We start from the raw sequence: 13,227 nt of genomic DNA, 5'->3' as shown, positions 1-13,227 counted from the left end.
CTGGAGTCAGTCAAATTTCTAGCCAGTGTGTTATATTTTGGCCAAACTGATAGATTCTGTCATATGTCATGATGAACATAGAGATCAGTATTTTTCAAATTTTCTGACTGTGACCCACAATAAAAAAAACTACATTTTACATTAATAAGAACAGATCAGTCGAGTACCGATCACTTTAACAGTGTTTACACGGTGTTACCCGTCATCATCTCTGTCGCGAGCTGAAAAGCTCGACTTTAAAGGGTAAACTTAAAGTTTTAGCACGAAGTGCTACTTGATGTGTCTATGTAAGGGGGGGGAAAACCACGCAAAGTGGAGCGAGGAGAAACCTCGCGTCCCTGTTGCGGTATGCCCCGTAGCTTAGTTTGTGGGGATGCGGTAAGAGGTGTTGTGAGAGTTCAGTTGCACTAAAGCGCTGTTACACTAACGTTAGTAGTGGCGGGGTGGCTCCGGTCCCCCACCCGTGACACGAGGTGGGTTTCCGAGGTGTTGGGAGGGGGGGGTGACTTTAGGGAGGGAGAATTAGTGTTGTTTGTTGGTTTGAAGCATGCTTAAGATGTCGTGGGTTTGCGTTCAAAAGGGTCGGTGTGCTAAGGTGGCTGGGGGGGGGTTAAAGTTTAAGCCTTACCTTGCCGTGCCTCAGGTAGGCAATGATACCTGGGGAGCACCAATGTTCGTGGAACTTTGCAGGGCCTTCTTCTGCTAGTTTCATCTCGAGGTATGTTTTAACAGAGGAACGACAGCTTCTGAGGATGTCAGAGAGGCCTTTCCTCTGTTTCTGAAATAAGGCCACATTCCTGATCTTCCATATGTGGAACCTGAATTCTATGATGGAGAAAAGGAAGAGACGCTTTTCTTTCTTAGACATGGTGTCTGGAACTTCTGTGAGGCTTAGGGCCTGGTTTTGCGTGATGGTGGTGTCGAACCTGTTTCCGACTAGTCTCCACACGGCCTGAGTAGTGAAACAGTGGAAGAAGATGTGGTCTGTTGTTTCTGTTTCCGTACAGAAGACACACTTTGCTGAAGCGTGCCTGTTCCACTTGCAGACACGGTAGTTGACTGGGAGAATGTTGTGAGAGATTTTGAAGTTCAAGTCCTTCCTCGTGGTGTACAGGAAGTCAAGGTTATTATTTTGTCACGTGATTTTCTGCTTGTCCGTGAGGGGAGCCGGGTCTTTAAGGCTTCTTAACCAGTTGTAGATTGTTGGCCTGGGGTAGGCGGCGATGTTGATCCCTTCCAGAAAAGGCGTTAATGCTGAGATGGTCTTGAGTATGCGTCTGTGGTGAGCCGGGGGGAAAAGGGCTTGCGGGCCGGCGTAGTCAATGTTCAGGAGCTTGCAGTACTTCGTTCCCAGCCAGTATTTGGTGAGACCGTGGCAGATGTGACGAGGGTTGTTAAGCGTTTTGAGCAGAGTGTCGATTTTAACTGCGGTGATGGCTTCAAAGAGGAGAGGGATGTTGAGGCCTCCTTGCTCTACGGGTCTGGACATTTTGAAGCGTTTGATTTAATCTTTCCGGTTTTCCCAGAGGAAGTTGATGATGATTTTTTCGAATTTCTTCAAGGCTGTTTTGGTGGTGAATAGGGGGGAGGTGTAGTACAAGATGACTGGGAGCATAAGCTGCTTGATTATGTGTGCTCGTCCTCTGAAGCTGATGGAGCGGGTATTCCATTTTTCTTTGATGTTTAAAAGTTTCTTTTCCACTAAAGCATCTGTGCAGTGGGAATTTCGGTTGTTGAAACCAATCCCCAGGATTTGGATTGGCGAGGTGGGGGGGGGATTTTTCCCCCAGTCTCCTATGGGTAGGCTGGTGGTTTTTCCTTTGTTAATTTTGGAACCGGAGGCTCTTTCAAAGAGGCTGATGGAATGAGAGAGACCTTCCTGGGAGCAGATGTTCTTTGTGATAATTGTGATATCGTCGGCATACAGGAGACATTTAAGTGGAGCGCTGGGGAGTTCCACACCTTTGATTTCTGGGTTCCGTTAATAAGAACAGATAATACACTCTTATCTTAGCCAAAAGGCCAAGAAGCAAAAAGTGCAGTATCAGTTCTTATTAGTTTAGTATCTAACATGGCTCTTCCCCCATCAAGCCATTAAGCTGATTTTTAGAAGGCAGCAAAGTATGTGTAACTTATTCCATTGCTGCTACAAATAGCTCAGATGTTGCACTACCTCTAGGGAAGAGATAAAAAATATATATTGAATTAGAAAAAAAAGCCAAAATGTCAAACCTAGACTAAAAAGCAGTTAGCATGAATAAATTTGGAAAGGGAATTGTTGTGGTATGCTTGCATGAAATTATGGGTGTATGGAGTAGCCTGGTTTATGTATCTTAACTTGTTCAGAAATAGTGAGGGAAACAATTTGTATGAGGAGTATTTTTTTTTTTTAGCAGTGTATTTATTTATTTTGTGCTCTTCTTTGGGTTGATATAAATGTTTTTCAATTTGTTTTATGTTTGGAACCTTCAATGATTTTTTTAAGTGACTTAATGAAGTCTAGGATTTTATTGTGGTAATCTGTTTTGTTTCGATCTACTGCTGAATGAAGCCCCCCCCCCATGATCTTCCAATTTTCTCAGTCCTGCTTCTGCTATCCATCTCTTTCCAGCCAGTTTTTCTATTTCATATGCCTATCTTGTTTTGGGGTGTCCTTGTCATCTCTTTTCAGTTGGTATCCACTCTGTTACTTTTTTTTGGTCTATTTATTATCCGTTCCTTGAGCCAGATGTCCTACCCACCTCCATTTGGATGCTTCTGCAATTTCTGTTGTATCCAAGACTTGTCTGTGATTTGATATCCATTACTTCTTCTTTTTATTCATCAGTGTTATTCCCAGCATGATTCTCTCTCTATTCTTCTTGCTGCCACCAGTATTTGTTTTTCCGTTTGTTTAGTTAGTGCCCAGGTTTCTCAGCCATAGGTGAGTACTTGTAACATGCATTGGTTGAATACTTTGCTTTTCAGGCAGTTGGGTAAATTATTTTTGAAGTTGTAGGTCAATGTCAAAAAATTGTCCCAAGTACACATAAGAAGAGACTATTTCTATTGACTCATCAAGTTTTATTGTTTTTGCTCTTAAATACCTAGTGAGCATAACTTTTTTTCTCTATTTTAAGACCTATCTTGCTTTCTATGTTCAGTATATTTATCATTTCCTGTAGGTTTTATGCTGATTTTAAAATTAATGCAGTATCATCTGCATATCTTTAAATTGATTAATTTTTCACGTTTTATTGTCATGCCTTTGAAACTCCAGTTAATTTTCTGAATCACCTCCTGAAGTGCTGCTATAAAAATTTTAGGGATATAGAATCTCCCTGTCTTTTCCCTTTTTGTATAGGGATCTTGTTGTCTTATAGTTGCTGTTCCATTTTTGTATATTTCTTTAAAAATTCCACATATCCATACTTGGTATGGATCGATTTTCTAGAGTTTCTACAATAATAGAAACTTTAACAATAGAAAGTTTTGATACCAATTATATATTTGGTTTAATCCTTTATGCAAGTGTAAGCAAACAAAGTTTGCTCCTGAAGTATTTTCAAGACTGGTGCAGCTCATGGCAAAGGTGGTATAAGTTCTCATCACTTGTCTTAGTATCCCATAATGCAAAGCACATCTCCTTGCAGACATGTATAATGCTATGCATTAAGGGAAGGGTCACTACCCAGATCAGTTTTGGCCTTTATTGAGGTCTCATCAGTGGGAGCCAGACTCAGAGGTGGAAGTAATGGAGAAGTCATATTTTCATATGCCAGTTGTCAAAAGGTGTCACACCTTATTATTAAATTCTCTGGATTAGAGATAAGGTGATGGAAGTTTTTTCACTTGGCTATGCTACCAAAAAAAAAAAAAAAAAAAAAAAAAAAAACTTCCATCAAAACCTAACCTAACCTGGGGAACAGACACTATAGAAGTAGATAGTGGAAACTACAGTTTGAGAGTCACTGATAATAAAGCCAGGTTATTTCTTAATGTTTTTATAGCATGTGAAAGTTGTGTTTAGGAGTATCATGATTTTTCAGGTAAATTTTTCACAGAAACATACATTAAATTGAAACGAGTTCCAAAAAACATACTTACTACATATAATTAATTAAAAACAAAAACATAACAATTAATATCAAATGTGAATTTTATTAACATTTAAAAAAAAAAAAAAAAAAAAAAACCTTAAACAACAAAAACAGAAATTGGGAAGTCTTTTATTTATTGTTATGGGTGTGCTTACCATAAAGTATAGAATGGTTTATTTTTATTAATAGAAATAAACTGTTTTTCTCAATAAGCCTATTCTTTCAGAATATGAATGAACACAATTAGTCTGTGTACTATATGTAGCTACAATCAGTGTAAATTGGAGACATCTGGAATGGAAACAACCCAAATCTGTATAATGATAACTCCTCTGCCACAGACACTATATATTATCATTGGCACAATAATAATTTTACGATTAGCATTTAATTGAAATATTCAAATTAGCATGCCATATATATTTAAAACTTTGTAAAAAGGTGCTTAACATGAAAGGGACATAATATACCATCATGTGAGTTCTCTCTTGAAAAGAAATGCAGGATGTGACACCACTTGGTATGAATGTGTGAAAGCTATGAAATCTATGAGATACTTTGATATTTTTTCTGTTATATTTCATTTTTAAAATGTTGATCACAACCTGCAGTTTGAAAAACACTAATCTAGAATGGAAGAAGATGATTAAGGTTCTTTATAAAAGTAATTATCTTATGGAATGCTTACATGAAGAAAGTTATGAAACCTTGTAACATTGTCCAAATCTAGACAGAAATAATGGGAAATTATTCCTTTTATGGGAAATAGACTTCACGTATTCTACATTTTTTTATTTTTAATAATTAATCAACGATCTGTTGTTTGGTTAGGACCTTAATGTATTTTAGACCCTGATACTATATTATACTATATCATGTATTGCGTAGTTGTCTGCGCGGTTTAGCCAAGTGGCTATGCGCTTCGCAACCATATGCCTGGGGAAGGAGTATCCTGGGTTTGATTCCCTTCGCCGACAAGAGTAGCTTAAGGATCTTCCTCAGCCATAGCCAAGTTAGTCGGTCTTGGGCGTGGACAGCAGGGTTTTTCCCCCCAGTTTATCTGGGGTTTTTCATCCCACAAGCAGGCAACCCCCCCCCCCGAAACATGCGGATCTACAGCCATAAATACTTAACCCGCAACTTGCCTCAGTAGGGATGGGGGAGAAAAGGGAGGAAACTCCATATGAATAAATAAATTACATAGTTAACATGTTCTCGTTGTTGAATCTTCTGGTTTATGTTCTTGTTTAATTTGAAAGTCATACTGAAGATGCCCTTGACACTGGGATAAAAATTCTATGCTAATATAAAAGTTACCTAATAAAATCTGTATTAAGTTTTATTTAATGTTAGGAGGGAACTTGATATTGTTAGCATTCAATAATATGTGAACAGAGCTGATCTAAGGTGGGATTGTCACTTGAGAAAATGGGAGAGGAAAGGTTAACTTAACGTATTTGATGCCAAAATGGGAAATAAATAAATCTAATTGGATTGATGCATTCAGAAGTGCCCTAGAAGACAGAAGTATATGATCTGAAAATATTGGAGTGGCGACTGATTTGGAGGAAAATTCTAAACAGGATATCATGTAAACTTAATCATCTAGTACAGTCATACCCCGACTTACGCGAATCCGGAGTTACGTGGTTTCTTATATGTACGTATTCCTGTCCCGCTTCACGCCTCGCCACTAGTCGTATCTTTCAGGCGCCGGCCGCATTTGTCAGTGTCGCACATGCTGTGAACAAGTACTGACATGTTTTGTGCGGTCTCCATTCATACAAGATTTTTATAGTCTACAAACCTTGCAATTGCTTAATGTTATGTTCTTGATAAAAATTTTAACATATAAAAAATAATAATGTAATCCAAAAGAAGCAAGTCCGATTCTTCTATTGCTAGCAAGAAAAGAAAAACATTGACTTTGGAAACAAAACTCAACATTATTAAGGATTTTGAAGGCAGAATAAAAATTTGGGAGCTAGCAAAGAAGTTCAATCTACAGGAATCCACAGTAAGAACAATCATAAAAGAAAGCTTTACAGATTTTGGAGGACACAGATTCTAACAAGGAACGAATTGTAGCCACAGGGCAAGCAATAAAAAAATTATTAGCTTGCTATGAAGAAATTTTGCGTGACAAGAAAAAGGCATTATGCCGTCAGACGAATCTATTAGATTTTATGAAACCATCGACATCGAAATAACTTTCTTTTTTTTATGTATGAGAAACTACAATTATGATTATATTTCATTAAAAAAATAGGTGTTTTTGTAAACCTTTGGTATCAATTGTATGTTTGTATATATAAATTACATGCAAAATTATACCCCAAATTACGCGAATTCGACTTACGTGCTTTTTATTGGTCCTACCTACGGCGTAACTTAGCGGTTTTACTGTACTGTTGCATCATCAACATTAAATTCCTGACATGTACCCTCAAGTGGTGTACAGGATATGATAGTACTACAAGAAAAATTTACATCATTTCTAACTTCCTATCTACAATTTTCCTCCAAATCAGTCTGTTACTTGTCAAGACTCCAATATTATTATTATCAGATCTTATATTTCTATCATCTAAGGCACATTGTACCGTATCAATCCACCTATATCTTGATCTTCCTCTGGGTTGTTTTCCTGCCAACCTGGCAGAGAACACTTGTTTTGCTAATCTTTCCTTGCTCATTCTGTTTAAGTGACCATACCACCTGAGATTATGATCTGCTAATGCATTCCTGGATGCCAACAATGTCAAGTTCTTTCCTAATATCCTCGTTTTTAATATGATATTGCCATTGATGCCATCTGTTCATGCCTCTAATCTTTCTCAGGACTCTCATATCTGCAGTCTCTAGTCTTTGGTCAAGTGTTTTACTTCTGACCCAGCTCTCAGATCCATAAGTTAAAACTGGTTTGAACACTGTCTTGTATACAACTCATTTAGTGTTCTAGCTAATTTCTCTCTTATTCCATATGAATTTATTCAGTTGACTTCCTGCCATACCAGCTTTGTTGATTCTGTTGTCTATTTCAATATTTAATTTACCATCTTCAGTAAAAATCGTGCCTAAGTAGCTGAAATGTTTACTTGTTCCACAGGTTCCCCATTCACAACACAGTTGACAATTTCAACAATTCTACCTATTTTCATTGTCTTTGTCTTTTTAATGCTCGCCTTCATACCATATCTATTACAACAGTTATTCAATTTAGTTAGGGAATCTTGCTAACTTGTAGCAGATTTATTTAGAAGTATAACATCATCCGCATAAAGCAAAGAGCTGACATTAACATCTCCAATTCTGATATCATGCTTAATACCACTTTCCTTCATAATGTGATCCACATAGATAATGAATAACAGAGGGGATAATGTACATCCTTGTCTCACACCAGTATGAACATTAAACCATCTTTTGTACTTCCTTCAATTCTAACTGCCGACTTACAACTCAAATACAGACTAAGTATTGCTTGATATAATGTCCCATTGACACCATATAACTGTAGCGTATTGAATAGCTTCTCTCTTTGCACCTTGTCATATGCCTTTTCCAGATCGACAAAACTTAAATACAGATCTTTGTTATATTCCCATGCTTTCTCAGCTATTTGTCGTAAAATGAAGATCTGATCCTGACAGCCTCTATTTGGCCTGAATCCAGCTTGTTTTTCACCAAGCTTTTCTTCCACAATTCTTCTCAACCGTTTCTCAAGTATACTTGCATAGATCTTACCATGAACACTCAGTAGGGAAATACCTCTGTAATTCTCACATTCAGTTTTATTTCCCTTTTTATATATGGGTACTATTATCGCTCTACTCCAATTATCAGGAATTTGTCTCTCTGTCCAGGCTTTCTGAACTATGCAGTGCAGCCACTGTAAGACTCTTATACCACCATACTTCAGCATTTCTGGTCGAATATCATCTACTCCTGCTGCCTTTCCACATTTCAAGCCTTTGATGGCTTTTTCTACTTCAAGTATGGATATACTTGAAGATCCTGACTGCATGCCTGGTCAGTGTTTTTTATCACTGTGCTGTCATCACTGCTTGTTTCATTTAGCAGTTTTTCAAAGTAATTACTCCATACTTCAAGGATATCTTTTTCTCCTGTTTTCATTTCACCTTTATCATCTCTAATTCCTTTTACAGCACTCTTTCCTCCATTCCTAAGCTTCTTCAACAACCTCCAGAATATTTTGCCACCTTCTTGATATTTATTTTCTATGTTCTTGCCAAAGTCCTCCTATGACTTTTGTTTAGCTAGTTTTACACAGTATTTAGCTTTCTTACATTTGTCTCTGTATTCTCTAAGAGCAAAAGCTGACTTATTTGCCAGGAAGTTTTGATATGCTTTCTTCTTTTCCTTCACTGGCTCTTTAACTTCCTGTGTCCACCATGGAGTTATGATTTTTCTATCCTTGCAGACAACCTCACCACATGCCTCTCTGGCTGACTCAATAAGGGTTTTCTTCAAGGCTTGCTACTGAATCTCCAAGGTTTGGTTCCTGTTCTCAAACTCTTTCATTTTTTCTTCAATAATCTTTGTGTTTTAGTCTACAGTTCACATCTGAGAGCTGTCCAACTTTTATTAGCTTTAAAACTTTCTTACATGTTATTCTTTTCGATATGAAATTTAATTTTATCCTGCTGAAGACTAAATAGTGATCACTTCCAGTCTCAAATCCTCTGTACACTCTGGTGTCCTGCACCAGGGAGAAAACATCACTATCAACAATAACATAGTCAATGAGACTTTACTTATTCCTTGCCTCTTCTCTCCATGTGAATTGGTGCACATTTTTATGTTGGAACATGGTGTTAGTAATAACCAGCCCGTGTCCTGAGCAGAAATCCAACAGGTATTTAACATTATTATTGGCTTTGCTCTTTTCTCCAAATTTTCCCCAAAAATTTTTGTATGTCTGACAATCAATTTCCTACTTTGTTATTTAGATCCCCAACAAGGACCAACTTTTCCTTTTTCATTCTGTCAGTTTCTTTTTCTAAAGCATTAAAAAATTCCTCCACTTCTACCTTAGTGGAACTTTCTGTGGGACCATAGGCACAAATAAGTATCATTGTCCAGTTCCCCATTCTCATATTTGCCCACATCACTCTACTCGAGACTGCCTGCCATTCAAGAAGATTAGCCTCGTGTTTAGTGTTGATTGCTATGGCTACTCCTTCTTTTCCTTGATTGTCATTTTCTGAATATAACATTTTGTATTTATTGTTCAGAAAGATCTCACCAGTTTTTGTGTTTTTTGTTTCATTCACCCCTATTATGTCGATCTGGTACTTATCCATATCCTCAGTTAGCTCCATTTCTTTGCCATTCAGGCTTCTTATGTTGATAGTACCGATCTTGAACTCTGGTGATGTTGAGTTCGGGTAAGTTTTAGAATTTGTTCTAGTAGCTGACTTTTCGCTGTTTGCCCTGGTTCCCTGGCAAAAAACTACAGGGTCTTGTTTAACCAGGCGACGCCCCAGCCGGCATGAAATTTTGTCATGTTGTACCATCATTTTGAATTTTGGTTTATCCAATAAGAATACAATTTGGTTGGCTAAATCCCATATTGGCAGCCCATCCTTCTTCGTTCAGTATCCAGGTAGATAACCAACAGGGTGCAACATGAGAAGGTGAGGATAGGACCTTAGGTCGGAAGCCCTGTTCAGTTCTCTGCATTCCTTTAAAGGCTATGTGGAGGTCTCCTCTCAGTTATACAGCTTTGACCCTTAAGCACTCTGCTGAAAAGTCCTTGATGTATCAAATTCCTTTGGAAATTTGAATGCAAAGGTATAGGTCTCACCAACCCTTTCTGTGCCCAAAGGTAGGTGATGTAAGTGAGGAGTACTGATGTGGATACTGATAAGCAAGCATAAGTCATATTGATGGACACTGATTAGGAGACATTTCTGCAGATGTTGAAATTGACTTCAGGACCTTCTCATTAATTTAGATGCCAATGAGGTGAAAGCAATCTGTGAAATGTTTGATGGTTGCTGCCTTTCTTTTGGAATTGGACTTGCTTCCATGTTGTGGAATAGATGCTGAGTATAATAAAGTACAAGTATAGGGTGTCCCAAAATTCACGCAAGATTTAAATTTAGCGACATTTGTGCGGTAAAGTGTTGCCAACGAGAAAAAAAAGACAGCGCGACAGCTGACAGTTCAGGGTTATTAAAAATGGAGTGCTACACGAAAGAACACCTTATTTTCATTGTTGAGCAATATTTTAAAAATAATGAAGGTTTGGCAGCTACAGTTGCAATTTTCGTACAAAATATGGTTGGAATAGTGATTTAACTTCATCAACTGTGAAAAGATTAAAAAATTCAAGGAAGCTGGATCAATTAGTGATCTTATACACTCTGGCCGTCCTTCAACAAGTCGTTCAACAGAAAACATCGAAGCAGTTCGTGAGAGTGTTGCTGAGAGTCCAGGAACATCAATTCAGCACTGTGGTCTTGAATTGGGCATTTCGAGAAGCTCTCTACAGCATATTCTCACGAAAGATTTGCATCTTTATGCTTACAAAGTTCAATTGACTCAAGAACTGAAGCCTACTGACCACACACACAGTGAAGAGAGTTCGTTGGATTATGGAACAACAACAAGTGGATGCTTATTTTTCGAAAAAATCATCTTCAACGATGAGGCTCATTTTCATCTTGATTGCTTCATTAATCGACAAAATTGTCGCATTTGGGGTTCATAAAATCCACGAGTGATTGTTGAGAAACAAATGCATCCACAACGTGTCACTATTTGGTGTGGATTTTGGGCTGGAGGCATCATCGGTCCATTCTTCTTCGAAAATGCGGCTGGTAAGGCAATATCAGTTAATGGTGCTCGCTATTGCGACATGATAATCCATTTTTTTGTGCCTAAATTTCAAGATATGGATGTGGACGATATGTGGTTTCAACAAGACGGTGCCACATGCCATACAGCCCAAGAAACAATTCAATTACTGCATGAGTCATTTCCTGGTCATGTAATTTCCCGTTTTGGTGATCAGAATTGGCCGCCCAGATCATGTGACTTAATGCAGTTGGACTTTTTTCTTTGGGGTTGTTTGAAATCGAAGATTTATGCCAACAAGCCCATGACCACCCATGCTCTGAAGGAGGAAATCGAGCGCTGTATCAACGAAATTCAGCCACATTTATGCAAAACGGTCATGGAAAATTTCGACAAAAGAGTGCGTATGTGCCAGCAAAGCCGTGGAGGCCATTTACCCGATATGCTATTCCATGCATAACCCTATACTGTATACTATGAATCAATAAGAAATTGTAATTTTTAATTAAAAACCTCTGTTTTCTATCAAAATTACATCTTGCGTGAATTTTGGGACACCCTGTATAATAAATTATATCTGAGCACAGTGAAGAAACATTTAGTTAATTATGATTATTAATACAGGTATTTGGATTTAAGTATCTTAAGCCATTATCAATGCAAACAGGTAATGGGAAATTCAAAAATAACAATATGGGCACATGGAGAATGACCTCTACATAGCCTTTAAAGGAATGCGGAGAACCGACCAGGCCTTCTGACCTAATGTCCAATCCTCACCTTCTCGTGGTGCACACCCTGTTGGGTATCTACCTGGATTCTGAACAAATACGAGGATGGACTGGCAATTTGGGATTTAGCCGACCAAATTGTATTCTTATTGGTTAAACCAAAATACAAAATGATGGTACAACATGACAAAATTTCATGCCAGCTGCGGCGTTGCCTGGTTAAACAAGGCCCCCGTTGTTTTCGCCAGGAAACCAGGGCTAACAGCAAAAAGTCAGCTACTGGAACAAATCTGAAAACACTCCCCAACTCAACATCACCAGAGTTAAAGATTGGTACTATCAACATAAGAAGCCTGAATGGCAAAGAAATGGAGCTAGCTGAGGAATTACATAAGTACCAGATCGACATAATAGGGGTGACTGAAATTAAAAAACAAAAACTGGTGAAATCTTTCTGAGCAATAAATAAAAAATGTTATATTCAGGAAATGACAAGGAAAAGAAGGAGTAGCCATAGTATTCAACACAAAATACGAGGCTAATCTTCTTGAATGGCAGGCAGTCTCAAGTAGAGTAATGTTGGTAAATACGAGAATGGGAAACTGGACAATGAGACTTATTTGTGCCTATGGACCCACAGAAGGTTCTACTAAGATAGAAGTGGAGGAATTTTTTGAGGCTTTAGAAAAAGCAACTGACACAATGAAAAAGGAAAAGTTGGTCCTTGTTGGGGATCTAAATAGTAGAGTAGGAAATGCTTGTCAGACATACAAAAATATTTTGGGAAAATTTGGAGAAAAGAGCAAAGCTAATAATAATAGCAAATTATTATTATCAGGACATGGACTGGTTATTATTAACACCATGTTCCAACATAAAAATGTGCACAAATTCACATGGAGAGAAGAGGCAAGGAATAAGTAAAGTCTCATTGACTATGTTATTGTTGATAGTGATGTTTTCTCCCTGGTGCAGGACACCAAGTAAATACCAAGAACAGTGATCGGAGCTTGCTCCCCCCTCGCTATGAGTTGCCTCAGTGTTGCACTATCCAGGTATTTGCTTATGCTTGGACTCGCCGAACTTTATATAGTTTCTATATTCGGCATGAAACTCTTTGAGTTTCTTATTCAGCTATGAAACAATATGGGATGTAATAACTTAAATAATTACACGTTGCTGAATTGAAGCCATTGGCTCTTCATATAATTAGTAATTTAATATAGTTAAATGTTTGTATTTTTTTTCGAATGAAATATAAAAACATATTCTATTTTGCTCAGTTGAACTACAAAAAAGATATCATTGTAAACAGAACTGCAATAACCTAGACCAGGGGTTGGCAGCCCATAAAGTGTTGACCATACATGGCATGTGGCCTGTATGTTGAATTATTTAAATAATACATTTTATAATATGAATAATAAATTAAAAATAATTTTATACCTATACTTCGTGATATCACTTGATTTTTGCACACTTTTGCAGTCGTGTTCCCTGGTCTGTGTTTTAATATAATTCAATAACATCAACTATTATTTTCAGAGGATATATATAGTTGTTAAAAATAATTTCTAAAATGGGTTCAAGAA

At 37.6% G+C, this 13,227-nt stretch overlaps 1 protein-coding gene and 1 non-coding gene across 5 annotated transcripts in view; both read left to right on the top strand.

Annotated features, from left to right (window-relative positions):
• LOC150110652 (uridine-cytidine kinase 2-B-like) overlaps positions 1–13,227 on the top strand; it is a 169,617-nt gene that overhangs the window by 78,825 nt on the left and 77,565 nt on the right. The gene's annotated exons all lie outside the window — the stretch shown is intronic.
• Positions 2,002–2,195, top strand: LOC150110653 (U2 spliceosomal RNA). The gene has a single exon (XR_016549089.1). It is a non-coding gene; the product is annotated as a U2 spliceosomal RNA (small nuclear RNA).

This window comes from Typopeltis vanoorti, chromosome 1 (assembly GCF_054136105.1).
Source record: "Typopeltis vanoorti isolate ZY-2024b chromosome 1, IOZ_Tvanoo_1.0, whole genome shotgun sequence".
Taxonomy (NCBI): Eukaryota; Metazoa; Arthropoda; class Arachnida; order Uropygi; family Thelyphonidae; genus Typopeltis; species Typopeltis vanoorti.
The sequence above is the reverse complement of the archived record's forward strand: the minus strand, read 5'-3'. Positions and strand labels throughout refer to the sequence as shown.